This window comes from Cherax quadricarinatus, chromosome 11 (assembly GCF_038502225.1).
Source record: "Cherax quadricarinatus isolate ZL_2023a chromosome 11, ASM3850222v1, whole genome shotgun sequence".
Taxonomy (NCBI): domain Eukaryota; kingdom Metazoa; phylum Arthropoda; class Malacostraca; order Decapoda; family Parastacidae; genus Cherax; species Cherax quadricarinatus.
Genome location: NC_091302.1, coordinates 3,598,155 through 3,624,094, shown reverse-complemented (window position 1 = coordinate 3,624,094; position 25,940 = coordinate 3,598,155). Strand labels below are relative to the sequence as shown.

The 25,940-nt window shown below is 39.6% G+C and overlaps 1 long non-coding RNA gene across 1 annotated transcript; it reads right to left on the bottom strand.

Moving 5' to 3' along the window:
- Positions 1-364: 364 nt before the first annotated feature.
- LOC138852545 (uncharacterized) lies at positions 365-19,447 on the bottom strand. The gene is made up of 3 exons (XR_011391857.1): positions 19,344-19,447; positions 10,486-10,566; positions 365-515 (listed from the first exon to the last, which is right to left on the bottom strand). It is a non-coding gene; the product is annotated as an uncharacterized lncRNA (long non-coding RNA).
- Between the last annotated feature and the right edge of the window lie 6,493 nt (positions 19,448-25,940).

Sequence of the window (25,940 nt, the reverse complement as noted above, 5' to 3'; positions counted from 1 at the left end):
AACGAGCTAAAAAATTATTAAAAATAGAAGTCTGATGTGGTACAATAGTACGTATAGGTATTACTGGCGTTACGAGCTGCCACTACCTGTGTATGTACGTATTTTATTTTTTATTGTGTTTTTTAATGCCTAGTTCTATTATTAACTTAATATACGTTAGTGTAAACTTCATGTCTGGCATTTATATGCATTTATAAGTGGAAAAAATGGCATTCTGCTTTCCAGTAATGTCTGCTTTCCAGTAGTAGCCTGGAGCCTAACCTGCCATATAAATGGGGCCCTACTGTACAAGTACTGTATAATACAATGCTCCACGGGCTATTACTGTATTATATAAGAGTAGGTAACAGGAAAACTAATTACATATTATATATACAATATTTAATTTTCAAAACATTTTATACTTATCTCATTATTTTATATATATATTTCACAGACTGTCACTAGAGGCAGGACCAACTGGATCATATGTTATTCTCTAATTGTTTTGACAAGTGGATCATCCGGACGATAAACTGGAAAAGAAAACAATACATTAATACACGAGATGGAAAAAAAATTACAAAATCCCCCTAAAATTTTAAGAAAATGTGTGTGTGTGTGTGGGAGGGGGGGAAGGGCTTAGACATGCAGCAGGCATATGTGAGCATCTTAAGATAGGAGTGAATAGAGACGGAATGGTTTTTGGAACTTGGCGAGCTGTTGGGGTGTCAGTAGGGTGATATTTTGTGGGGAGATTCGGGGAGGTCGGTTGGCCGGACTTGGGGTCCTGGAGGTTGGGGGTGTGGTGCCTGCACTTTTGGGGAGGGGTTTGGGATGTTGGCTGTTTGGAGTGACATCTAAACTGTCATATCTGGGTGCCTCTGCAAAGACAGTGATTATGTGTTAATGATGGTGAAAATGTTTCTTTTTTTTTGGGGGGGGTCACACTGCATTTGTGGGAGACAAATGACATTTAAAAAAAAAAAATTATATATATATATTCTTCTTTCTTTCTTTCAACACATCGGCCATATCCCACCGAGGCAGGGGTGGCCCAAAAGGAAAAACGAAAGTTCCTCCTTTTACATTTAGTAATATATACAGGAGAAGGGGTTACTAGCCCATTGCTCCCGGCATTTTAGTTGCCTCTTACAACACACATGGCTTACGGAGGAAGAATTCTGTTCCACTTCCCCATGGAGAATATATATATATATGTATATATATATATGTATATATATATATGTATATATATATATATGTATATATATATATATATACAGTGGACCCCCGCATACCGTTGGCATCACATAACGTTTAATCCGCATACCGCTCGCTTTTATCGCAAAAATTTTGCCTCGCATACCGCTCAAAAACCCGCTCACCGCTGTTCGTCAGAGACGCGTCCAATGTGCGCCCTTAGCCAGCCTCACATGTGCCGCCAGTGGCATTGTTTACCAGCCAGCCTCCGCGGTAACATCCAAGCATACAATCGGAACATTTCGTATTATTACAGTGTTTTTGGTGATTTTATCTGCAAAGTAAGTGACCATGGGCCCCAAGAAAGCTTCTAGTGCCAACCCTACAGCAATAAGGGTGAGAATTACTATAGAGATGAAGAAAGAGATCATTGATAAGTATGAAAGTGGAGTGCGTGTCGCCGACCTGGCCAGGTTGTACAAGAAACCCCAATCAACCATCGCTACTATTGTGGGCAACAGAAAGGCAATCAAGGAAGCTGTTCTTGCCAAAGGTTTAACTGTGTTTTCGAAACAGAGATCGCAAGTGATGGAAGATGTTGAGAGACTCTTATTGGTGTGGATAAATGAAAAACAGCTAGCAGGAGATAGAGTCTCTCAAGCGATCATAAGCGAAAAGGCTAGGAAGTTGCATGAGGATTTAATTAAAAAAATCCCTGCGACTAGTGATAATGTGAGTGAATTTAAGGCCAGCAAAGGTTGGTTTGAGAGATTTAAGAAGCGTAGTGGCATACATAGTGTGATAAGGCATGGTGAGGCTGCCAGTTCGGAAAACAAAGCAGCTGAAAAATATGTGCAGGAATTCAAGGAGTACATAGACAGTGAAGGACTGAAACCTGAACAAGTGTTTAATTGTGATGAAACAGGCCTGTTTTGGAAGAAAATGCCAAGCAGGACCTATATTACTGAGGAGGAAAAGGCACTCCCAGGACATAAGCCTATGAAAGACAGTCTTACTTTGCTGATGTGTTCCAATGCTAGTGGTGATTGTCAAGTTAAGCCTTTATTAGTGTATCACTCTGAAACTCCCAGACCGTTCAGGCAAAAGAATGTCCTCAAGGAGAATTTGTGTGTGCTATGGAGGGCAAACAGTAAGGCATGGGTCACTAGGGACTTTTTCTATGACTGGTTACACCATGCATTTGCCCCCAATGTGAAAGATTACCTAACTGAAAAGAAATTAGAACTTAAGTGCCTCCTGGTGTTAGACAATGCCCCTGGTCATCCTACAGACGTGGCAGAGCGACTTTATGGGGACATGAAATTCATTAAGGTGAAGTTTTTGCCTCCTAATACCACTCCTCTCCTGCAGCCCATGGACCAGCAGGTTATTGCAAACTTCAAAAAACTGTACACAAAAGCTCTGTTTGAAAGGTGCTTTGTAGTGACCTCAGAAACTCAACTGACTCTAAGAGACTTTTGGAGAGATCACTTTAATATCCTCAATTGTGTAAACCTTATAGGTAAGGCTTGGGAGGGAGTGACTAAGAGGACCTTGAACTCTGCTTGGAAGAAACTGTGGCCAGAATGTGTAGACAAAAGGGATTTTGAAGGGTTTGAGGCTAACCCTGAGAATCCTATGCCAGTTGAGGAATCCATTATGGCATTGGGAAAGTCCTTGGGGTTGGAGGTTAGTGGGGATGATGTGAAAGAGTTGGTGGAGGAGGACAATGAAGAACTAACCACTGATGAGCTGATAGATCAACTTCAACAGCAAGAGGCCATACCTGAGGAAACTGGTTCAGAGGAGGGGAGAGAGAAATTGAAGAAGTTGCCTACTACAAAGATTAAGGAAATCTGTGCAATGTGGCTGAAAGTGCAAACCTTTATGGATGAGAATCACCCTCACACAGCTATTGCAAGCCGTGCTGGTGATTATTACACTGACAATGTTGTGAAACACTTTAGGGAAGTCATAAAGGAACGAGAGGTACAGACCACTATGGACAGATATGTTGTGCAAAAGAAGTCCAGTGACTCTGAAGCTGGTCCTAGTGGCATTAAAAGAAGAAGGGAAGTAACCCCAGAAAAGGACTCGACACCTCAAGTCTTAATGGAAGGGGATTCCCCTTCTATACACTAACACTCTCTCTCTCCTCCTCCCATCCCATCAATCATCACCAGATCTTCAATAAAAGTAAGTGTCATGTAATTGTGCATGCCTTTTTCAGTTTGTGTGTATTAAAATTAACATTTCATGTGGTAAATTTTTTTTTTTTCATACTTTTGGGTGTCTTGCACGGATTAATTTGATTTCTATTATTTCTTATGGGGAAAATTCATTCGCATACCGATCATTTCGCATAACAATGAGCCCTCTTGCACGGATTAAAATCGCTATGCGGGGGTCCACTGTATATATGTATAGGTAGTAGGTTGGTAGACAGCAACCGCCCAGGGAGGTACTACCGTCCTGCCAAGTGAGTGTAAAACGAAAGCCTGTAATTGTTTTACATGATGGTAGGATTGCTTGTGTCCTTTTTTCTGTCTCATGAACATGCAAGATTTCAGGTACGTCTTGCTACTTCTACTTACACTTAGGTCACACTACACATACATGTACAAGCACATATATACACACCCCTCTGGGTTTTCTTCTATTTTCTTTCTAGTTCTTATTCTTGTTTATTTCCTCTTACCTCCATGGGGAAGTGGAACAGAATTCTTCCTCCGTAAGCCATGCGTGTTGTAAGAGGCGACTAAAATGCCGGGAGCAAGGGGCTAGTAACCTCTTCTCCTGTATATATTACTAAATGTAAAAGGAGAAACTTTCGTTTTTCCTTTTGGGCCACCCCGCCTCGGTGGGATACGGCCGGTGTGTTGAAAGAAAGAAAGATATATATATGTATATATATATATATATGTATATATATATATATGTATATATATATATATATATGTATATATATATATATATATATGTATATATATATATATATATATGTATATATATATATATGTATATATATATGTATATGTATATATATGTATATATATGTATATATATGTATATATATATGGTTAGGGTGTGTAGAAGAGAGGGAGAATACTTCCCGGTAAAAGTAGGTCTTAGACAGGGATGTGTAATGTCACCATGGTTGTTTAATATATTTATAGATGGGGTTGTAAAAGAAGTAAATGCTAGGGTGTTCGGGAGAGGGGTGGGGTTAAATTATGGGGAATCAAATTCAAAATGGGAATTGACACAGTTACTTTTTGCTGATGATACTGTGCTTATGGGAGGATTATAGATATGAATTCTAAAGAAAAATTGCGAAGGTTAGTGGATGAGTTTGAGAATGTGTGTAAAGGTAGAAAGTTGAAAGTGAACATAGAAAAGAGTAAGGTGATGAGGGTATCAAATGATTTAGATAAAGAAAAATTGGATATCAAATTGGGGAGGAGGAGTATGGAAGAAGTGAATGTTTTCAGATACTTGGGAGTTGACGTGTCGGCGGATGGATTTATGAAGGATGAGGTTAATCATAGAATTGATGAGGGAAAAAAGGTGAGTGGTGCGTTGAGGTATATGTGGAGTCAAAAAATGTTATCTATGGAGGCAAAGAAGGGAATGTATGAAAGTATAATAGTACCAACACTCTTATGTGGATGTGAAGCTTGGGTGGTAAATGCAGCAGCGAGGAGACGGTTGGAGGCAGTGGAGATGTCCTGTCTAAGGGCAATGTGTGGTGTAAATATTATGCAGAAAATTCGGAGTGTGGAAATTAGGAGAAGGTGTGGAGTTAATAAAAGCATTAGTCAGAGGGCAGAAGAGGGGTTGTTGAGGTGGTTTGGTCATTTAGAGAGAATGGATCAAAGTAGAATGACATGGAAAGCATATAAATCTATAGGGGAAGGAAGGAGGGGTAGGGGTCGTCCTCGAAAGGGTTGGAAAGAGGGGGTAAAGGAGGTTTTGTGGGCGAGGGGCTTGGACTTCCAGCAAGCGTGCATGAGCGTGTTAGATAGGAGTGAATGGAGACGAATGATACTTGGGACCTGACGATCTGTTGGAGTGTAAGCAGGGTAATATTTAGTGAAGGGATTCAGGGAAACCGGTTATTTTCATATAGTCGGACTTGAGTCCTGGAAATGGGAAGTACAATGCCTGCACTTTAAAGGAGGGGTTTTGGGATATTGGCAGTTTGGAGGGATATGTTGTGTATCTTTATACGTATATGCTTCTAAACTGTTGTATTCTGAGCACCTCTGCAAAAACAGTGATAATGTGTGAGTGTGGTGAAAGTGTTGAATGATGATGAAAGTATTTTCTTTTGGGGGATTTTCTTTCTTTTTTGGGTCACCCTGCCTCGGTGGGAGACGGCCGACTTGCTGAAAAAAAAAAATGTTTTGATAATAAATTTCTAATGCATATAGAACTTACTACCTCCTTCAATTTACTCCATCTTCCACCACTGTGTTTAATGGGGTGTCTGATTACATTAGCCAAAAAGCAGACCAAGTCTGCTGTAAAGTCTGCTATATTGAATGGCTATTCTGTCTGGTTGTATGCTTGATAAAATGGACTGACTCCGCTGAATTGAAAGTTTGTAGGGGGTATATCCTGGACGCGTCCGTTTTCAGTATTCCTGGGCAGTGGGAACGGTGACTCAGCTTGTATCAGTTTTTTGTCTACTTATGTTACACACCATTTCATTTCCAATTTTCCATGGATCTACAGTGTCTTTAATAATTTAAAGTACCATGTACAGTGTTATTAACAGTGACCTCTAAGCAAGTAATGGTGCCAAGAAGTGTGTACCCTTAACTGTTAAGGGGAAACTTGAATTAATAAGAGAGCTGGTGGATGGCATTTCAATATCCTGTGGCCTGGTTGGTATTGCACTTGTCTCACACACAGTATCTGTGGTTCAATCCCTGACACAGATGGAAATGTTGGGCATGTTTCCTTAAGACATCTGCTGTCCCTGTTCACTGAGCAGTAAGTAGGTACCTGGGTGTTACTGGACTGGTGTGGGTGGCATCCTGGGGGACAAGATTGAAGGATCCCAATGGAAATAAGACAGACAGTCCTCGATGATGCATTGACTTTCTTGGGTTATCTTGGATGGCTAATACTCTGGGATAAAAATCCCAACAAATCTTATATTATGGTATAGCAAAACAGTGTCTGACATTCATAGAAGCAAGGAAAACGTAATGTGCTATGGCGTACATTGCAGATGCTAGCCATCAAACCATGTGTCTCCCATACCATCTACAATATTACTGCTGGAGCTTTGCAGCTCCTCTGACTCAAAATAAATTCTATGTCAACACTAGACCACAAGGGAATATTATACAGGTCCGCCATCACAAATCCGGCAATCAGTTATTCGGTTCCTTCAGTTATTCGGCACTAATTTTGGCTAGCATAATTTCAAATTTCCAGGGTCGCCACACCAACCTGCTGGTACTGTTTGGTGGCGCTACTTGCTGCATAAGTCATTCCAATTTCTTTTTCTCCATTAATTGTTATAACCTGCTGACGTTTAGCCCTAGCCATGGTTCCAATGAATAAAAGAAATGCTTCTCATTATGTAAAGCACCTACACAGTACATTATCCATTAAAGATAAGGTGGCTTTGAAGCCACTGTCGGTTGCCATGAGCTCAGTCTCATGATGCAGGAGAATATGCTTTATTATGCTAATATCAACACTACAGCTTATTTGCCTATCACAACTGATCTAATATGACATAATAAACAATATAAATAACATAAAACATGTTAAATACTCCAGAATGAATAATATTCGGCATAATACTGAGCAGTTTGATGAAGGTATGAAGAGGATGTGGTATACAAATACCATTCTCCTATCCCTGTCTTGGTGGCTTATATTAGAGATAACGGAGTATAGCACAGGGCTAGCTGTGATATACACTCGTACTGCACCATAAACTTGAAACAAAAAAAGTTATTTTCTCTATATAGATTATCACACAGCAGCATGTGTGTAGAGAACCTAGGATAACCCAAAAAAAGTCAACATGGCTTATTTTTAGTACCTGGCTTGGGTTAGCCATATATGATTTTTGGTAAATATTCGATTCCCAGCCAGGGTAGAAACATTAGGCGTGTTTCTTTACACCTGTTGTCTATGTTTACCCATCAGTAAATGGGTACCTGGGTGTTAGCCGACTAGTGTGGGTGTTATCCTGGGACACTGACCTAATTTTCTTGAAATACTCTGCATAACAAGCAGCTTTCTATACAGTAGTATGCCACTGATGTCAACTAGGACTGTATACCTTGTACATGTACGTGTAGTAAATAAAGATATTATTATTATTATTATTATTATATAATTTTCTCAGTTGTTTGTTGGGTTATCTTATTCAAACTTGGGTAATGTATGATGGAAAGATACTTCTTCACATACACCAAAAATGAAAGAAATCAGACCATAAATAGCGGAGTTCACTTCTTCGCCATTTGCGGCAGCTTAGCAGTATATTTTTGTATGGTTGTTATGGTTATATTTTAATTTTTTCGGTCTAATTTGATAGAATGAAAGATATATTACAGAAATTGATATGATTTTGATTGGTTTCATGACAAAAAGTACCTTGAAATTGCGCTCACAGTTGCGAAAATGTTCTATTCTTTAGCGAAGCTCAAGAGTAAACAAATGACGTCACCGTCCAATACCTGTCCGCCTGCCAGTCTAAATTCCAGTACGGAGTCAAGAATGGCTTGGCATTATTTATACAATTATTACAATAATGCAGCAGTATGCATAACAGTAAATCTTCTATTTTTTTGTGAATAAAAATTCCAAATGAAAAGCAAGAGTAATATAAAAGGGGCCTGTAGCCATGACTAATGAACAGAAAAAAATGTTATTTTAGTGCCAGGAATGTCTGCATTGTTTATTCTGGATCTATTTTGAAATTGGCATCTGTTGAAATTTGTGTGAAATCGGTCAAACTGCCAATTTCTGACCACTTTATTGGGTAGTTGAAATAAGTGAATGGGCAGTTTCTTGTACTCAGTTGACAGACTAGAAGTAAATAAGTTTATTCAGGTATACACAAATACAGTTACATAGGTTATCATACATAGCAGTGTATGTATAGAGAACCTTGGATGACCCAGAAAAGTCAGACAAAGAGACTTATTTCCAGTACCTGGCTTGGGCTTGCCATATATGATTTTTGGTAAATATTTTTTTTTTCTCGGTTGTTTGTTGGGCTATCTCATTGAAACTTGGGCAATGTATGATGGAAAGATGCTTCTTAACATACAACAAAAATAAAAAAGACAGATGATAAATAAGGGAGTTAACTTCTCAGTCATTAGCCGCCTCTTTGCAGTATATTTTCGTATGGTTTTTATGGTTGTATTCTCATTTTTTTGGACTCATTTGATAGAATGGAAGATATATTACAGAAATAGACATGATTTTGATTGCTTTCATAACGAAAAGTACCTTGAAATTGAGCTCAAAGTAGCAGAAATGTTCGATTTTTGCCAATGTTCAATGAACTGTTTAAGTCAAGTTGGTAAATTTTATTAAGTGTATTCTAACCTAACCACTCTGTAATTTGGCAAACTCAGTAATCCGGCAAACTACAGGTCCCAATGATGCCGGATTTGTGATGGAGGACCTGTACATCTTTAAGTTCATCCATCCACCAGAAAATGTAAAAAAAAAAAAAATTACTGTACTGTACTTTTAAGTCATTTTCTTTCTGGGTACAAGTACAGGTAATAGTGTATTGTAGTCTAGGTTATTGTTAGTCTGCCTGAAGTGCACTGCATCATAGTGGCTTTCTTCTGTTCTTAACAATATTTTATTATATGTAAACTGCATAACCTGTATACTGCAGGAAAGAAATAAAGTCTGTTTTATTGGGTGTTTGAAGATGTCCAGTAGTCGATCAATAAAGCGGACTACGTCCACTTAATGGAAACTTTCAATATAACAGATTTTTGGCTACAGCAGACACCCCTTCCCCTATTAATCCATTTTATCAAAAATTTATCATACATATTGAACTGTAGTATCAGCATGTCTCTGGCAAGACAGTGATGGAGTGGGTGAGGACAACAGTATTTTTTCTTTTTTGGGTCACCCTGCCTTGGTGGGAAACGACAGTGTAAAAAAAAAAATACACGACTCTTTCATACTGATACCCATTTTTCTCATGGGATAAAACTGGCTTTCATACACATTATATCACACTAAAATATACCTTTAGCCTCTTTCTAAACCAACTGAATAAAACTTGACAAAATTTAGACTTTGATAGACATATTCTTTGCTTTGTAGCCTCTTCTGGTCCACTATTCAAATTCATTTTTTTATTTCTTTTCATGCTGTATGGTAGGTAGGTAAAAGCTTTGCCAGGAAAATGGATAGGTGATTCCTGATGCTGGTCTTAGTCATATGACGACCCACAGCTGGAGCTTTTGGTCATCTGACCGAGGCCTTCCACTGGCTTACCCCTCCACCTCTTTAAAAATCATGGTTATGATTATATCTTTCCTGCTGTATGTGGATAATGTTGTTTACATGTAATAAAATATTGTTAGGCACAAAAGAAAGCCACTAGTATGCAATTGCATTCTGAGCAAACTAATCCTAATGCTTAAGACTAATTAGGAATTACAGGCTATTAAGTAGGATTTTTATGTAGTTAAATATTATCATATGCATAAGTAAGGTAGCAAAATGAACAATGGTACAATTCTCAAAACTTATATAAATGATTTTTCTGAGTCACTTATTATGTACAGCTGACTCAACTATGTTGAATTCTTTCCATAATATTCTCAAGATTCTTGGCTTTCTGTGCATGCTTAAGATTCCCACTTTCTGCCCCATACTGCAAGTAACTTGCTTGTCTTAGCACTGCATAATCCCTGCCTAGAAGCCATCCTGGGAACACAATATGGTGAAGAATGGATTCAATTTCTTTCACATCATAAACTATTTCTCAACAAGATTGGGTGCCATAAAGAAAAACTCATTCAGTGACTGTCTTGCCAGATATGTGCAGATGTCACATTAAACTCAAATAAACTGTATCATCCTCTCCCTCTCCCCTTCCATCAACTGTACTTCCCATCTTTATTTATTTATTTTTTTCAACAAACTGGCTGTTTCCCATCAAGGCAGGGTGACCAAAAAAGAAGAAACACTATGACCATCACTCACTCCATTATACTGCATGTGTGTCTATTTTTCCATCATGTCAGTATTTTATACCATTCATCTCCACTACAGTATTGTCATTACCTGTATAACTGTAGCGATAGCGTTTTTTATCTCCATCATTCTTGACATACCTCCACAGGCCTACACCCATCAATCCAATACCTGAAATAAAGATAAGTATTGTACAGTGTTTCCAACACAGGCAGGCCCTGCTGTACAGCACTTCATTTTACAGCATTTCGCAAATACAGTGGCTGTCAATTATAGCCATTCATTTACTTAGACTTTCTACAATGAATATATTCACTCACTATAAGCTAAGGATGAAAATATTTTAAGGTAAGTAATGTATATACTGTATCTCCATTTATTAAGCCTAGCTCTATTGCTCATTTAATATATGTTAGTATAAACATGTTATCAGGCTTTTAAATGCATTTGAAAGTGAAAAAAGGCTATGTTTCACTTTTCAGCAATTTTAGCTTTACACAAGTATCCCAGAACCCTGCCACATAAGTGGGGCCATACTGTAGCCCAGAATATAACCTGCTGTATAAGTGGGGCCCTCCTGTATACAGCTTCTCCTCACTTAGCAACGTACTCGTTTACCAACGCCTCGGACTTACAACGGGCTCTCTGACCAGTATTCATACCTAATAATGTATGTTAGAGCTGATTTCCTCTATACTGTTTATTTCAGTATACAGTGGACCCCCGGTTAACGATATTTTTTTCATTCCAGAAGTATGTTCAGGTGCCAGTACTGACCGAATTTGTTCCCATAAGGAATATTGTGAAGTAGATTAGTCCATTTCAGACCCCCAAACATACACGTACACACGCACTTACATAAATACACTTACATAATTGGTCGCATTGGGAGGTGATCGTTAAGCGGGGGTCCACTGTACATACAGTACACTACTGTATACACATTTAAAAATATACCAGAAATGTTATAAATGGTGCAAAGGTGACATTAAAACAATATCAGAGATGGCTGACACAAACTCGCTACCATTATAGTATGCTCCTCACTTAGCGACAAATTCGTTTAACCCTTTGACTGTTTCAGGCCCCTCTCTGAAACTGTCATTCTATGTCGCTCAATTTTTGAAAAAAAAAAAAATTATTTTTTCTTATGAAATGATAGAGAATCTTTTCCCGATGGTAATGACACCAAAAGTTCGAAATTTGGTCGAAAACTCGTGGAATTATGCTCCCGTGAAGTTAGCGGTCTCGGCGACATATGCGTATCGGCGATTTCGCCGACTTTGAGCCCAATTTTCAGCCAATTCCATTGTTCCAGTTGACCAAACTCATAGCTATTTCTTTAGAACTCCATTTTATCTATCAGCTGAGTACAAGAAACCTCCCATTTACTAATTTGGACTACCCAATATGGTGGTCAGAAATTGGCAATTTGGCCAATTTCACACAAAATAAAAAAGATGCCAATTTCAAAATAGGGTCCAGAATAAACAAGGTAGACATTCGTGGCACTAAAATAACATATCCTCTGTTCATTAGTCACATCTCTAGGCCCCTCTTATATTATTATTGCTTTCTATTTTGATTTTTTATTCATACAAAAAAATACAAAATTTACTGTTATGCAGACGACTGCATTATTGTAAAAATGGTATAAATAATATCAGTGCACTAGTGAAAGAATATTAGACTCCCCAGTTGACGTGTATTGGACGTGTTGTGTGATTTATGTACTCTTGAACATTGGTAAAAATCGAACATTTCCGCTACTTTGAGCTCAGTTTCAAGGTCGTTTTCATCGTAAAAGTAATGAAAATCATCTCTATTTCTGTAATATGTTTTCCATTTTATCACCTAAGACCATGAAAACGCGAATACAACGATAAATACTATACGAAAATACACCTCAAAGTCGGCGTTTTATTCCAAAAAAACGATCAGAGTTTTTTTTTTTCTCATTACGCAATGTGTGCTGCAGGATTTTTTTTATGTGGTGCACACTGACCACACAGACCCATTCTCTCACATGTGGGCCTACCAGCTTTCTCCCGCTTGATTTGAAGCCGCTAGAATTATTGAGTATATATACGTCAGAAACATTGGCTCGTAAGACGTATTTATACGTCGAAAACAGTCAAAGGGTTAACGATGTGGTCTCAGGAATGGAACTCCGATGTTAAGTGAGGACGTGCTGTATTCATTATTATTGTTGTTATTACATCTCTGGGAAGGGGGCAGTGCTAAACCTGTATGGGCCATATAGTGCCTGGGGGCAATGGGAGACATTTAGGTTTAACATAAGGAAGGTGAACACAGATCTAACAAACCAATTTTGATATGATTTTGTAAATTGAGTTGCAAATTAATATAGTATATAATGAGGAATGGGGATATGTTGCAGTTTTTTTTAACTTCAGTAGACCATCATTTAGCACGAGTTTATTTGGCATGATTCGGGTATAGCAAGATTGAAGAACTGCGACACAATTTTATGTAACACGTCGAAAAATTAGTTTAACACGGGAAGGACAAAAAAAATTCCCTTTTCCTCAAGCGGCCGCCTTGTTGTGGATCAGCAGGGAAAACCTCCCGCAGTCCACCGCCACCCTGCGACATCACTCCACCATCCCAGCATTTGTACTTCATACATGTCCAGTCTTTCTTCTCTGTTACAAGCTAGATGTGTTTGTGAATTGTTTTGATCTTTTGGCCATAATGAAGTGTTACTTTGTATACCTGGAGTACCTGGAGTTTACCTGGAGAGAGTTCCGGGGGTCAATGCCCCCGTGGCCCGGTCTGTGACCAGACCTCCTGGTGGATCAGAGCCTAATCAACCAGGCTGTTACTGCTGGCTGCACGCAAACCAATGTACGAGCCACAGCCCGGCTGGTCAGGAACCGACTTTAGGTGCTTGTCCTGTGCCAGCTTGAAGACTGCCAGGGGTCTGTTGGTAATCCCCCTTATGTATGTTGGGAGGCAGTTGAACAGTCTCGGGCCCCTGACATTTATTGTATGGTCTCTTAACGTGCTAGTGACACCCCTGCTTTTCATTGGGGGGATGTTGCATCGTCTGCCAAGTCTTTTGCTTTCGTAGCGAGTGATTTTCGTGTGCAAGTTTGGTACTAGTCCCTCTAGGATTTTCCAGGTGTATATAATCATGTATCTCTCCTGCCTGCGTTCCAGGGAATACAGGTTCAGGAACCTCAAGCGCTCCCAGGAATTGAGGTGTTTTATCTCCGTTATGCGTGCCATGAAGGTTCTCTGTACATTTTCTAGGTCAGCAATTTCACCTGCCTTGAAAGGTGCTGTTAGTGTGCAGCAATATTCCAGCCTAGATAGAACAAGTGACCTGAAGAGTGTCATCATGGGCTTGGCATCCCTAGTTTTGAAGGTTCTCATTATCCATCCTGTCATTTTTCTAGCAGATGCGATTGATACAATGTTATGGTCCTTGAAGGTGAGATCCTCCGACATGATCACTCCCAGGTCTTTGACGTTGGTGTTTTGCTCTATTTTGTGGCCAGAATTTGTTTTGTACTCTGATGAAGATTTAATTTCCTCGTGTTTGCCATATCTGAGTAATTGAAATTTCTCATTGTTAAACTTCATATTGTTTTCTGCAGCCCACTGAAAGATTTGGTTGATGTCCGCCTGGAGCCTTGCAGTGTCTGCAATGGAAGACACTGTCATGCAGATTCGGGTGTCATCTGCAAAGGAAGACACGGTGCTGTGGCTGACATCCTTGTCTATGTCAGATATGAGGATGAGGAACAAGATGGGAGCAAGTACTGTGCCTTGTGGAACAGAGCTTTTCACCGTAGCTGCCTCGGACTTTACTCTGTTGACTACTACTCTCTGTGTTCTGTTAGTGAGGAAATTATAGATCCATCGACCGACTTTTCCCATTATTTCTTTATCACGCATTTTGTGCGCTATTACGCCATGGTCACACTTGTCGAAGGCTTTTGCAAAGTCTGCATATATTACATCTGCATTCTTTTTGTCTTCTAGTGCATCTAGGACCTTGTCGTAGTGATCTAATAGTTGAGACAGACAGGAGCGACCTGTTCTAAACCCATGTTGCCCTGGGTTGTGTAATTGATGGGTTTCTAGATGGGTGGTGATCTTGCTTCTTAGGACCCTTTCAAAGATTTTTATGATATGGGATGTTAGTGCTATCGGTCTGTAGTTTGCTGTTGCTTTATTGCCCCCTTTGTGGAATGGGGCTATGTCTGTTGTTTTTAGTAACTGTGGGACGACCCCCATGTCCATGCTCCCTCTCCATAGGATGGTAAAAGCTCGTGATAGGGGCTTCTTGCAGTTCTTGATGAACACGGAGTTCCATGAGTCTGGCCCTGGGGCAGAGTGCATGGGCATGTCATTTATCGCCCGTTCGAAGTCATTTGGCATCAGGATAACATCAGATAGGCTTGTGTTAACCAAATTCTGTGACTCTCATAAAAAATTCATTTTGATCTTCGACTCTCAGTCTGGTTAGCGGCTTGCTAAAAACTGAGTCATATTGGGACTTGAGTAGCTCACTCATTTCCTTGCTGTCATCTGTGTAGGACCCATCTTGTTTAACCCTTTGACTGTTTCAGGCCCCTTTCTGAAACTGTCATTCTATGTCGCTCAATTTTTGAAAAAAAAAAATTATTTTTTCTTATGAAATGATAGAGAATCTTTTCCCGATGGTAATGACACCAAAAGTTCGAAATTTGGTCGAAAACTCATGGAATTATGCTCCCGTGAAGTTAGCGGTCTCGGCGACATATGCGGATCGGCGATTTCGCCGATCTTTAGAACTCCATTTTATCTATCAGCTGAGTACAAGAAACCTCCCATTTACTAATTTGGACTACCCAATATGGTGGTCAGAAATTGGCAATTTGGCCAATTTCATGCAAACTAAAAAAGGTGCCAATTTCAAAATAGGGTCCAGAATAAACAAGGTAGACATTCGTGGCACTAAAATAACATATGCTCTGTTCATTAGTCATATCTCTAGGTCCCTCTTATATTATTATTGCTTTCTATTTTGATTTTTTATTCATACAAAAAAATACAAAATTTACTGTTATGCAGACTACTGCATTATTGTAGAAATGGTATAAATAATATCAGTGCACTAGTAAAAGAATATTAGACTCCCCAGTTGACGTGTATTGGACGTGTGGTGTGATTTATTTACTCCTGAACATTGGTAAAAATCGAACATTTCCGCTACTTTGAGGTCAGTTTCAAGGTCGTTTTCATCGTCAAAGTAATGAAAATCATCTCTATTTCTGTAATATGTATTCCATTTTATCACCTAAGACCATGAAAACGCGAATACAACGATAAATACTATACGAAAATACACCTCAAAGTCGGCATTTTATTCCAAAAAAAACGATGAGTTTTTTTTTCTAATTACGCAATGTGTGCTGCAGGATTTTTTTTATGTGGTGCACACTGACCACACAGACCCATTCTCTCACATGTGGGCCTACCAGCTTTCTCCCGCTTGATTTGAAGCTGCTAGAATTATTGAGTATATATACGTCAGAAACATTGGCTCGTAAGACGTATTTATACGTCAAAAACAGTCAAAGGGTTAAGTAGGGGCCCAATACTGGACGTTGTTCTCGACTCTGATTTGGCATAGGAGAAGAAATACTTTGGGTTTCTTTCGATTTCATTTATGGCTTTTAGTTCTTCCCGCGATTCCTGACTCCTATAAGATTCCTTTAGCTTAAGTTCGATGCTTGCTATTTCTCTGACCAGTGTCTCCCTACGCCTTTCAGATATATTGACCTCTTTTAGCCGCTCTGTTATTCTTTTCCATCGCCTGTAAAGGGAGCGCCTGTCCCTTTCTATTTTACAGCTACTCCTCCTTTTTCTTAAGAGGAATAAGCCTTGTGCATACATCAAGCGCCACCGAGTTAATATGTTCTAGGCATAAGTTGGGGTCTGTGTTGCTAAGTATATCTTCTCAGCTTATATCAGTTAGGATTTGGTTTACTTGGTCTCACTTTATGTTTTTGTTATTGAAGTTGAATTTGGTGAATGCTCCCTCGTGACTAATCTCATTATGTCGGTCTGGGGCTCCGCGCATACATGTCTGAACCTCAATTATGTTGTGATCTGAGTATATTGTTTTTGATATGGTGACATTTCATATCAGATCATCATTGTTAGTGAAGATGAGGTCTAGTGTATTCTCCAGTCTAGTAGGCTCTATTATTTGCTGGTTTAAATTGAATTTTGTGCAGAGATTTAAAAGCTCGTGTGAGTGTGAGTTTTCATCAGAGCTGCCTCCTGGTGTTATTACTGCAACAATATTGTTTGCTATATTCCTCCATTTTAGGTGCCTTAAGTTGAAATCCCCGAGGAGCAAGATGTTGGGTGCAGGAGCTGGCAGATTTTCCAGACAGTGGTCAATTTTTAACAGCTGTTCCTGGAATTGCTGGGATGTTGCATCCAGAGGCTTGTAGACTACCACAATGACTAGATTTTGGTTCTCGACCTTTACTGCTAAAACTTCCACTACATCATTTGAGGCATTCAGCAGTTCTGTGCACACAAGTGACTCTGCAATGTACAGGCCAACCCCCCCCCCCCCTTTTGCCTGTTCACTCTGTCGCATCTGTATAGGTTGTAACCTGGGATCCATATTTCGTTGTCCAATTGATCCTTTATGTGGGTCTCAGTGAAAGCCGCGAACATTGCCTTTGCCTCTGCAAGCAGTCCACGGATGAAAGGTATTTTGTTGTTTGTTGCTGGCTTTAGACCCTGTATATTTGCAAAGAAGAATGTCATCGGACTGGTGGTATTGTTGGTACTGGGGGGGGATTTTTTTTCCGGCATTAGTATCTGTATCTGTTGGTATGGAGTGGAGGCCATCGACTGTGGTTCCACTCCAGGAATGACTGGTGTACGATTTCTGCCATTTCCTGCCAGTTTTTTTTTCTTCCTGGCACTAAAAAACCTCTCCCTCTTGAATGGCTGTGGCTACCCAGGTTTTCCCATGGCCTGGATATTTTGTATCTTTTTGTCCCCTTTAGATGGTGTGTCTGGCAATTTAAGTTATAGCACAGTCTTTCCTGTACTGAAGAGGGACACATTTCAGGGTGAAAAAGCTTACAGGAAGGGAGTTTGCATTTTCCTGTTGTCATATGGGCACGGCATTTTCTAGGGTGGTCATAGTTGCACGTCCCATCTGTTTTTCCAGATTTCCCATGCCTGCAGATACCAAGTGCATAGTATCTGCACAGGCTTTGTTTCCATTTGCCTTAGGTTTCTGTGACTGTATTCCCTGTTGGTGCATATTTACCTGTCTTATTCCTATCCTCCCTAGCACCAACAAAGGAGCTCCCACCAGTTGTTTTTGGTAATATATCCTCACTATTGCTAGTGGAGTCCTCTTGTTTGCTATTTCCTGTGGTATTTCTAGTTTGCAATATTGGTTTTATCTTATCTTTGACTACACTTGATTCCCCACTACGGCTCCTGTCTCCCATGAGGTCATTTATATGCATTCCATCCTGCATACAATTCCCGACTACCTGGACAAAATCTCCAGCTTCACCATTACTGTCTACCAGGACAGCACTGTCAGCCCCACATTTACTGACAACCAGGACATCAACTCCAGCCTTACAGTTTCTGTCTACATGACCAGCATCAAGGGCAGTACCATCCAGCCCAGACTTTTTATGTTCCCATCTGTTGTAGAAAGCTTCCAGGTTGTCTATGAAAGCAGCTTTGATGTTATCCTCTTTTAATATCAATGTGATATTAGTCCACAGATTTATCTCATTTGGACATACCCAAAAACACTTCCCTGTTTTAATACTTCTTGTAGCTAGTTCTTGGATATTTGCACAAGGGGCATGACACCAATTTCCACAAAAATGACAATTTATCCATGTGGAAGCCCGTTTGTTTGATTGATTGCAGACTACACAGGGCTTCATAATGATTTGAATGGTTGAATTACTGTAATTCTACTAGCAACCTCTTGAATACTCTATTAATAACCTCCTTAAAGTGAAGCTCTAGCTATTTGTATTTCTATTTCTAACTGTACTTGTATGTTAGGACAGCTTACCGGAGTAAGTTTGTGTGACTGACTGATTTACTGAATGACTGACTTACTGAATGACTGACTTACTGAATGACGTAACTGACTGAATGACTTGATGTTAGACACTCCAGTACAGCCATCGGCTTCAGTACCAGAATGTCTACCATCCACCTCAGCCCAGTAGGGCCACAGCATAACTCTCCACTCTCTTTACAATCATCCACAAACACGAGCACTCACAATTTAAGGTAAGAAATACTATTATTTCTGTTACATTTGTAGTTGTACGCAGTAAAAACAACATAATACATCACAAAAATGAACCACAATTACATATTCACTTTTATTTTTGTAAGATGTGGAGGCCTAAAAAAAGTTGTTTGGTTTTTTGGGGGGCTCTCAGGAACGTAATTCCATTTTTCCCATAAGTTCTTCAATTCATCTAACACGATTTTTTTCTTTTTACCTAGTTAGTTTAATATGTTTACCTAACATGGCATTTTCAGGAATGTAACTGTGTTAAATGACGGTCTACTGTATAATGTCGGCATGCCTCTGGCAAGACAGTAGTGGAGTGAGTGATGAAAGTGTTTCTTCTGTTATGGGTCAACCTGCCTCAGTGGGAAACAGCTGAGTTAAAAACAAGTTTTGCAAATAAATCACAGGACAGGCCTGTGAATTTCAGGACTCTCTTGCCATGGGTTTGAACCCCACCCATTTTGTTATTTTTAAACAATGCATAATATTGCTGTAAGGCAAATATCTCTAAGACAACAATCAAGATGTTAACAGAGAATTAACCGTGAAAAACTAAGAAAAAGAAAAAAGAAAAAAATAACAATCTGACTAATCAAATTTCGTCATATGGGTATTTGCTTACCGACTAATGCCATAACAGAGGAGGCCATCACCTCTGGGATTTCTGCCCATCCCTGGCGATACAATTGTGATACTGAAATATACAATAAATATTAATCACCCAACTCCACTAAAGCAAACAAAATTATTTACCAAAAAAATTTTGACAGTGATAAAAGAGTAATAAAAAAAATTATGCCCTTAACTACTCTACCAATAAACAATTTTGACCCCCCCCATGGTAATTTTATTTAGGTACAGGTACACAGTTTATCATACATAGTAACATACTTATTCATGTGCCTACTACATATACAGAACAATACACGCAAATATAAACCCTCCACTCAAACTTCTCCTCACCAACCTAAACAGGACACATGACCACAACACAAGACACAGATCTCTTTTTGATATACCTCATGTCCATATCACACTGTGTAAAAACTCTATGCACATAAAGGGCCCCAAAATATGGTATTCATTACCAGAAGATATTAACCCTTTGAGGGTTTTCGTCGTACTAGTACGTCTTACGCGTAGGGGTTTTTGACGTACTAGTACTCATAAATTCTAGCGGCCTCAAATCTAGTGGGAGAAAGCTGGTAGGCCTTCATATGAAAGAATGGGTCTATGTGGTCAGTGTGCACAGTCTAAGAAAAATCCTGCAGCACACAGTGCATAATGAGAAAAAAAAAACTTTTACCATTTTTTTTTAATAAATCAGCGACTTTGCAGTGTATTTTCGTATGGTATTTATTGTTGTATTCTAGTTTTCTTGGTCTCATTTTATAGAATGGAAGACATATTACAGAAATTGAGATGATTTTGACTGGTTTTACAAAGAAAGGTGCCTTGAAATTGAGCTCAAAGTAGCAGAAATGTTCGATTTTTACCAAACTTCAAAAGTAAACAAATCGTGCCAAGCGTGCAATACACGTCAACTGGTGAGTCTAATATTCTTTCACAAGTGCACCAATAATATTTATACCATTTTTTACACTAATGCAGTAGTCTGCATAACAGTAAATCTTATATTTTTTGTGAAAATAAAAATTCAAAGTGGAAAGCAAAAGAATATAAGAGGGGCCTTGAGACATGACTAATGACTAGAGGAAATGTCATTTTAGTGCCAGGAATGTCTTTCTTGTTTATTCTGGACCCTATTCGGAAATTGGCATCTTTTGAAATTTGTGTGAAATTGGCAAAATTGCTAAATTCTGACCACTGTACTGGATAGTTGAATTTCATAAATGAGTGGTTTCTTGCACCCATTCGATAGAAAAAATGGAGTTCTAGCGACATATTCATGTTTTTTGTCGACTAGTACAGTGAAATTGGCCGAAAATGGGGCTCAAAGTAGGCAAAATCGCCGATGCGTAAACATCGCCGAGACCGCTAACTTTGCGAGAGCATAATTCCGTAAGTTTTCTATCAAATTTCAAACTTTTGGTGTCTTTATGATCGGGAAAAGATTCTCTATCTTTTCATAAGAGAAAATAATTTTTTTTTTTTTTTAAATTTGGCCGACCCTGAGAATGAGTTTCGGAGAGGGCCTGTCGACCCTCAAAGGGTTAAATAAACCAGTCTGAAAATCAATTTAAGACTTCTCAAAAGCCACTTAATCACCCTAGACTAAATGCTAAATACTCAGTACACACATACTCACCTATGTACTCCCACATCATAACTTCAACAATCACTTTGAACCTTTTATCCATTGTTGACAAGAATATAATTGAATCATTGTTTTCACAAGAAGCATTTTTGAATATATGAATATATCTTTTGTCTTATACAAATTTTGATTCAATTATAATTAATAATCTACTGTACAACTATGAAATAATTACTATCCTACTGTACAACTATGATAAAATCCTTAGTGTTAAGTAGTCTGTAAGCCAATAATGTTAAGTTGGCCCATATTGCCTAGGCATAATAATCTCTCTCTCTGCATTGCAACCCATTATTGTAAATACAAAATCTCAATGTACTGTTTGCAAAGACATAAAATAAATAAATAATAAATAAATAAATATGTAAATTACCCACCAGGATAACTCAAAAAAAGTCAAAGTGACTTATTTCCATTGGGGTCCTTGTAAAATCTTATTATTGAAACCTTAAACATTATACACAGTTTATATCCTCATTTATATCCTTGTGCATATATTTTAATATAATTTTTTTAAAGGGGTGGATGGGTAAGCCAGAGAAAGACCTCAGTCATGTGACCAAAAGTTCCAGTGGCATCAGGAAACAACTGTCCTGTTTAGAAAGAATAAAAAGACACAATACTGAGACTGGAACAATACACAGATAACCCACACATACAAGAATGAAATTTATGGCTGCATTTCGGTCAAAGTCGGACCAAAATGTCGTCATAAGTTTCATTCATTGTCCTGTTTCTAGATGAATCTTACCTGACCTAACCTTTCCTATACCTTCAATAAGTTTCGAGAATTTTTCTACTCCCGGTCATACCCTACATCCCTTAATTCTCTATGTACCTTCAGTGGGTTTTGAGAGTTCTATTCTGGCAGCCTGGTTCTAGGCCAGACTTGTCTCATGCTTGCCTGGTCAACTAGGCTGTTGCTACTGGCAGCCCACATGCAGCCATAATACTTTACCCTATTTCTCATATATAATATTGATGACCCAAATACTAGACAACTATTTCTCCTTTATATTCCAGACAGACTAAATGATGCCTTCCTATAAGAGTGAAAATGTTAACTAGGCCTATATAAGTGGCATCATGCACTTTGTACAAAAAAATCGTAAACTATTATTATTAGTGGTACTAGTATTACTATTATTAGTAGTACCAGTATTAATATTATTACGAAGTGTTATTATTAGTATTACTAGTAGTAGTATTATTAGAGTAGCACTATTATTAGTAATACTGTTGTTATTATTAGCAGTAGTACCGTTACTATTAGTAATACTATTATTATAGTAGTGGTACTATTAGTAGTAGTACTAGTACTATTATCATTAGCAGTACTGTACCATCATTATTATTAGTACTATTATTAATAGAACTATTATTTTTTTTTTTTATTATTGGATCAAGGGCATCACCAGCATCATAACTCACGTAAATAACTGTATACGCTTAATTGGGGAAATAACTATTTGGGGAAACAACTGTCTGGGAAAATAACTATTTTGGGAAATATCTGGGGAATAACTGTCTTGGTAAATAACTGGGGGAAATAATTATCTGGGAAAAATAACTCTGGGGAAATTAACTACAGGTATAATAACTTTTGGGATAAAGAGTATCTGGGGAAATAACTGTCTGGGAAAAATAACTGGGGAAATAGCTGTGTAGGTAAAACAAGGAAATAACAATATCTGGGAAAATACCATAATTATGCCAATGGAAATAAGTCACTCTGACTTTTTTGGGTTATCCCAGGTTGTCTGCACACATGTTCCCCTCAAGGAAGGTTCCTTAATGTTGGTGAGGGGCTCTTGATTTAGGGAACTGGATCTGTGCTCCAGTTCCCCGAATTAAGCCTGAATGCCTTCCACATCCCCCCCCAGGCGCTGTATAATCCTCCGGGTGTAGCGCTTCCCCTTTGATTATAATAATAATAATAATGCACACATGCTGCTATGTTGCCAGCGATCATGTGGTGGTGGTGAACACTGCCAGCGATCATGTGGTGGTGTGAACACTGCCAGCGATCATGTGGTGGTGGTGAACACTGCCAGCGATCATGTGGTGGTGGTGAACACTGCCAGCGATCATGTGGTGGTGGTGAACACTGCCAGCGATCATGTGGTGGTGGTGAACACTGCCAGCGATCATGTGGTGGTGGTGAACACTGCCAGCGATCATGTGGTGGTGGTGAACGCTGCCAGCGATCATGTGGTGGTGGTGAACACTGCCAGCGATCATGTGGTGGTGTGAACACTGCCAGCGATCATGTGGTGGTGGTGAACACTGCCAGCGATCATGTGGTGGTGGTGAACACTGCCAGCGATCATGTGGTGTGAACACTGCCAGCGATCATGTGGTGGTGGAGAACACTGCCAGCAATCATGTGGTGGTGTGAACACTGCCAGTGATCATGTGGTGGTGAACAATGCCAGCGATCATGTGGTGGTGGTGGAGAACACTGCCATCAATCATGTGGTGGTGTGAACACTGCCAGCGATCATGTGGTGGTGAACACTGCCAGCGATCATGTGGTGGTGGTGGAGAACACTGCCAGCAATCATGTGGTGGTGTGAACGCTGCCAGTGATCATGTGGTGGTGTGAACACTGCCAGCGATCATGTGGTGGTGGTGAACACTGCCAGCGATCATGTGGTGCTGAACATTGCCAGCGATCATGTGGTGGTGGTGACCACTACCAGCGATCATGTGGTGGTGAACACTGCCAGCGATCATGTGGTGGTGGTGAACACTGCCAGCGATCATGTGGTGGTGTGAACACTGCCAGCGATCTGCCGAAATCTGTGCTTGTAGTGTCTTCAATGGAAGGCACTGTCATACAGAGTCGGGAGTCATCTGCAAAGGAAGACATGGCACTGTGGCTTATATATCTGTCTATGTCTGATATGAGGATGAGGAACAAGATGGGAGCGAGTACTGTGCCTTGCGGATTATTATTATAATCAAAAAGATGTGCCTTGCGGAACAGAGCTTTTCACCGTAGCCGCCTCAGACTTTACTCTGTTGATTACTACTCTCTGTTCTATTTGTCAGGAAATTATAGACCCATCTACCAACTTTTCTTGTTATTCCTTTAGCACGCATTTTGTGCGCTATTACGCCATGGTCACACTTGTCGAAGGCTTTTGCAAAGTCTGTGTATATTACATCTGCATTCTTTTTGTCTTCTAGTGCATCTAGGCCCTTGTCGTAGTGATCCAGTAGTTGCAACAGCCAGGAGCGACCTGTTCTAAACCCATGTTGCCCTGGGTTATGTAACTGATGGGTATCTAGATGGGTGGCGATCTTGCTTCTTGGGGGCCCTTTCAAAGATTTTTATAATATGGGATGTTAGTGCTATCGGTCTGTAGTTCTTTGCTATTGCTTTACTGCCCCCTCTGTGGAGTGGTGGCCCGGTGGCCTGGTGGCTAAAGCTCCAGCTTCACACACGGAGGGCCCGGGTTCGATTCCCGGTGAGTTGAAACATTTCGACACGTTTCCTTACACCTGTTGTCCTGTTCACCTAGCAGCAAATAGGTACCTTGGTGTTAGTCGACTGGTGTGGGTTGCATCCTGGGGGACAAGATTAAGGACCCCAATGGAAATAAGTTAGACACTCCTCGATGATGCACTGACTTTCTTGGGTTATCCAGGGTGGCTAACCCTCGGGGGTTAAAAATCCGAACGAAATCTTATCTTATCTGTGGGGCTATGTCTGTTGTTTTTAGTAACTGTGGGACGACCCCCGTGTCCATGCTCCCTCTCCATAGGATAGTAAAAGCACATTATAGGGGCTTCTTGCTGTTCTTGATGAACACGGAGTTCCATGAGTCTGGCCCTGGGGTAGAGTGCATGGGCATGTCAGTTATCGCCTGTTCGAAGTCATTTGACATCAGGATAACGTCAGTCAGGCATGTGTTTACCAAATTCTGTGGCTCTCTCATAAAAAAACATCAAGATCTTCAACTCTCAGTCTGGTTAGCGGCTTGCTAAAAACTGAGTCATATTGGGACTTGATTAGTTCACTCATTTCCTTGCTGTCATCTGTGTAGGACCCATCTTGTTTAAGTAGGGGCCCAATACTGGATGTTGTTCTCGACTTTGATTTGGCATAAGAAAAGAAATATTTTGGATTTCTTTCGATTTCATTTATGGCTTTTAGTTCTTCCTGCGATTCCTGACTCCTATAAGATTCCTTTAGCTTTAGTTCAATGTTTACTATTTCTCTGACCAGTGTCTCCCTATGCAATGCAGACATATTGGCCTCTTTTAGCTGCTCTGTTATTCTTTTCCTTCCCCTATAAAGGGAGCGGCTGTCTCTTTCCATCTTACATCTACTCCTCCTTTTTTCTTAAAGGAATATGCCTTGAGCATACATCGAGTGCCACAGAGTTAATCTGTTTTAGTCATAAGTCGGGGTCTGTGTTGCTTAGTCTATCTTCCCAGCTTACATCATTTAGGACTTAGTTTACTTGGTCGTTTTTTTAGTTAGTTTAGTTTAATATGTTTATTATGCTCCCCATACCCATCCTGTGGGCGGTAGTCAAAAGATTACAGAGGTACATAATTGGTCCAGGGACTGGACTCCAAAGTTTTGATAGCTGAGCAAGTTACAGAGGTAATGAACTCACAATTTACAAAGGTAATGAACTCACAATTTACAAAGGTAATGAACTCACAATTTACAAAGGTAATGAACTCCAGGTAAGTCTGGTCACAATCATGACAAGCTACAAAGGTATTTACAGATTACAGAGGTACGTAATGGGTCCAGGGACTGGGCCCCCAAAGTTTTGATAGCTGAACTAGGTACAAAGGTAATGAGCTCACAAGTTACAAAGGTAATGAATTCTGTAGAATGGTTACTTACGTTTATACTTTGGCTACAATCATGAACAAATTATAGAGTAATGAGCAATTCACACTTCCACACCCGGTCAC